The 4,396-nt window shown below is 48.1% G+C and overlaps 1 non-coding gene across 1 annotated transcript; it reads right to left on the reverse strand.

The window, feature by feature from the left end:
- Positions 1–3,507: 3,507 nt before the first annotated feature.
- Positions 3,508–3,579, reverse strand: TRNAG-UCC. Its single transcript has one exon. It is a non-coding gene; the product is annotated as a tRNA-Gly (tRNA).
- Positions 3,580–4,396: the final 817 nt, after the last annotated feature.

Below are 4,396 nucleotides of genomic sequence, written 5' to 3' on the forward strand. Positions count from 1 at the left end.
TTTGTCCTTTATTTTTATGCTTTTCTTTCCTGTGGGTACGGAAAGTATTCAGACCCCCCTGACATTTTTCACTCTTTGTTACATTGCAGACATTTGCTAAAATCATTTAAGTTAATTTTGTTGAAATTTTAGATTAAAAAATAAAAACTGAACTATCTCCTGGTCCTAAGCAGTGGCGGTGCGTCCATAGAGGGCGCAGGGGCGCCGCCCACTGTCTCTCCTGCACCGCCACTGAAAACAATACATAGGTCCGTGCATCGCATGAATCTCTATGTATTGACGCCGGTGCCGCCCACTATTCAGATAGCCGCCCCCCCTGTTGAGCGCCGGCCCTCTGAATAACAGCGGTGGGCGTGTTTTGGAAGTGTCTATCGGTGCCAGCGGCTCTGATAGGCTTCCTGATTACAGCCTGAGGGCTCTAATCGCCTTCCGAATAGTTAACCAGGGGACGCAGGGGGTGTGCGTTCCCTGGTTAACACTGACACGCATCTCTGCCAATCAGGTTCACCGGGTCTGGTTACCGGTAACCTGATTGGCTGAAGCGACATCGATGGCGGGAGAAGACATTGAGGGATCGTGGAGGAGGATGGCCGACCCCAGAAAGGTAAGTGCCGGGCGGGGGGGCAATCTGGCGGTATTTTGGGGCAGTCTGGCGGCATTTCACGGGGCAAACTGGCAGCAATTGATGGGCACAGTGGCAACAATGGCATGGCACAGTGGCTGCGTTTTGCATGGCACAATGGTGACAATTGATGGGCACAGTGGCGACAATGGCATGGCACATTTGCAACAATTGATGGCACAGTGGTGACAATTGATGGGCACATTGGCTGCATTTGGCATGGCACAGTGGCGACAATTGTTGGCACAGTTTGGCATGGCACAGTGGTAAAAATATTATGGCACAGTGGCTGCGTTTGATGGGCACAGTGGCATGGCACAGTGGTGACAATTGATGGGCACAGTGGCGACAATTGATGGCACAGTGGTGACAATTGATGGTCACAGTGGTGATAATGGCATGGCACAGTTGCGACAATTGATGGGCACAGTGGCGACAATGGCATGGCACAGTTGCGACAATTGATGGCACAGTGGCTGCGTTTGGCATGGCACAGTGGAGACGATTGATGGGCACAGTGGCGACAGTGGCATGGCACAGTGGCGACAATTGATGGCATGGCACAGTGGCGGCAATTGATGGGCACAGTGGCGACAATTGATGGCACAGTGGATGCGTTTGATGGCATGGCACAGTGGCAAAAATATTATGGCACAGTGGCTGCGTTTGATGGGCACAGTGGCATGCACAGTGGTGACAATTGATGGGCACAGTGGCGACAATTGATTGCACAGTGGTGACAATTGATGGCACAGTGGTGATAATGGCATGGCACAGTGGTGACAATTGATGGTCACAGTGGTGATAATGGCATGGCACAGTTGGGACAATTGATGGCACAGTGGCTGCGTTTGTCATGGCACAGTGGCAACGATTGATGGGCACAGTGGCGACAGTGGCATGGCACAGTGGCGACAATTGATGGCACAGTGGATGCATTTGATGGCATGCACAGTGGCAAAAATATTATGGCACAGTGGCTGCGTTTGATGGGCACAGTGGCGGCAATTGATTGGCACAGTGGCTGCGTTTGATGGGCACAGTGGCGGCAATTGATGGGCACAGTGGCTGCGTTTGATGGGCACAGTGAGGCTGCAATTGATGTTTTTTTTTTCGTTTGTTTGCGCCCCCCAAAAATTTTGAGCACCAGCCGCCACTGGTCCTAAGTATTCAGACCCTTTGCTGTGACCCTCATATATATAACTCAGGTGCCGTCCATTCCTTCTGATCATCCTTGAGATGGTTCTCCACCTTCATTTGTGTCCGGCTGTGTTTGATTCTACTGATTGGACTCGATTAGGAAAGCCACACCCCTGTCTATAGAAGACCTTACACCTCACAGTGCATGTCAGAGCCAATGAGGATCACTAGGTCAAAAGATCTGCCTGAAGAGCTCAGAGACAGAATTGTGGCAAGGCACAGATCTGGCCAAGGTTACAAAAAAAACATTCTGCTGCACTTAAGGGGGTAGATTCAGTAACATTTGCGCATTTTTTACGTAGGCGCAGGGCACCGTTTTTGCCCTGCGCCCCCGCAAATTTGCTGCGCTACCCTCGATTCACGGAGCAGTAGCTCCGGAAATTGCGTGGGCGCTCCGGCAAAATGCCCGGCGTAAACGCGCGCAATTTAAATGATCCCGTAGGGGGCGGGAATCATTTAAATTAGGCGCGTTCCCGCACCGAGTGTAGGGCGCATGCTCCGCCTGGAAACTTTCCCGACATGCATTGCGGTAAATGACGTCGCAAGGACGTCATTTGCTTCAAAGTGAACGTGAATGGCGTCCAGCGCCATTCACGATTCACTTACGCAAACAAAAAAACCCGGGAACGACGGGTATACTTTAGCATTGGCTGCCCCTGCTTTTAGCATGGGCAGCCTTACGCAAAAACCGCCGTACGCAAACGACGTAAACTGTGTACGCAGGGCTCGCGTAACGTTGTGAATCGTCGTTAGTATGCAATTTGCATACTATACGCTGACCACAACGGGAACGCCACCTAGCGGCCAACGTAAGAATGCAGTCTAAGATATGCGGGCATAAGAGCCTTATACCACGCATATCTTAGGCTGCAGTCGGCGTAACGAGGTTCCTGAATCAGGAGAAGTCGTTACGCCGGGGCAAGTCAGCAATTGCGCTGCGTAACTATGGTTACGCAGGCGCAATTGCTCTCTGAATCCGGGCCACGGTTCCTAAGAGCTCAGTGGCCTCAATAATCCTTAAATGGAAGAGGTTTGGGACGACCAGAACCCTTCCTGTACCACATGAGCGCCCCCTGTAGTCAGTCTGTGTAAACTCCATATATACACCCCATATATACTATATACACTCTCTATATACTCCATATATATATATACCCCATGAGCGCCCCCTGTAGCCAGTCTGTGGGGGGAGAATTATTGTTGGTTGGTCGGGGATCAAATACTTATTTTACTCCATTTATAACATTTGTTTCATGTGATTTTCCTGGATTTTTGGTTGATATTCTGTCTCTCTAATATAAAATATACCTATGATAAAAATGATAGACCCTTCATTTCTATGTAAGGGGGAAATCTACACAATCTGCAGGGGAGACGATCGTTATTTACCCCCCTCCCCTGTATATAGTACATAGCCGGCCTTTCTTCAGCCAAGCTGTGAAGGAGAGCCTAGAAAATACCTGAACAGGAGCCGAGTGCTCCACCTGCTGGCCGACAATGAGAATACAGAACAATCACACCTACCTGCAAGAAATCTAATCAAAGCTGTGTAATAAAATCCATACAAACATACGACATTCACTTCATTCGTTTCAGTTTACATTTTATTCCATCGCTAATCACTACTCAACATTTAATCCTAGTCTCTGGGGACTCTTAGCGGGTGAGAAAGCCATCTTGGCGACTGCGTTGGCCGGGAATCGAACCCGGGTCATCTGCTTGGAAAGCAGCTATGCTAACCACTACACCACCAACGCAAAAAGTTAGCACGTCTTTATTTATGTGGGAGGAAACCGGAGGAAACCCAAGCAAGGCACAGGGAGAACATGCAAACTCCATGCAGATAGTGTCCTGGTCAGGATTAGAACCGAGGACCCCAGTGCTGCAAGGCAGAAGTGCTAATCACTAAGCCTCTGTGCTGCCCATCTTAATGTGGAACTTCACATAAAGAGAGAGAGAGAGAAAAAGAGAGATAGAAAGAAAGAAAGGGAGAAAAGAGAGATAGAAAGAAAGAGAGAAAAAAGGGGATATAAGGAAAGAGAGAAAAAGAGGATAGATAGAAAGAAAGAGAGAAAAAAAGTGTGGGGGTGGTATTACCCCCCAGTCAAGAAAGTTAAGTTGAACCCCCAAAAATTATATATTTTTTTAAAGCAAAGGCCCTACAGATTAAAATGGTGGGTGTTGCATTTTTTTTCCACACAGTATTTGCGCAGCAATTTTTCAAACGCATTTTTGGGGGGAAAATACACTTTTTTATTTTAAAGCACTAAAACACACTGTATTGCCCAAATTATTGATGAAATAAAAAAGATGATCTTAGGCCGAGTACATGGATACCAAACACGACATACTTTAAAATTGCGCACGAACGCGCAGTGGCGACAAACTACATACATTTTTAAAAGCCTTTAAAAGCCTTTACAGGTTACCAAATTAGATTTACAGAGGAGGTCTACTGCTAAAATGACTGCCCTCGATCTGCCCTTCGCGGTGATACCTCACATGCATGGTACAATTGCTGTTTACATATGACTCCAGACCGACGCTTGCGTTCGCCTTTGTGCAAGAGCAGGG

Source organism: Rana temporaria, chromosome 4, assembly GCF_905171775.1.
Source record: "Rana temporaria chromosome 4, aRanTem1.1, whole genome shotgun sequence".
In the NCBI taxonomy this organism is placed as follows: domain Eukaryota; kingdom Metazoa; phylum Chordata; class Amphibia; order Anura; family Ranidae; genus Rana; species Rana temporaria.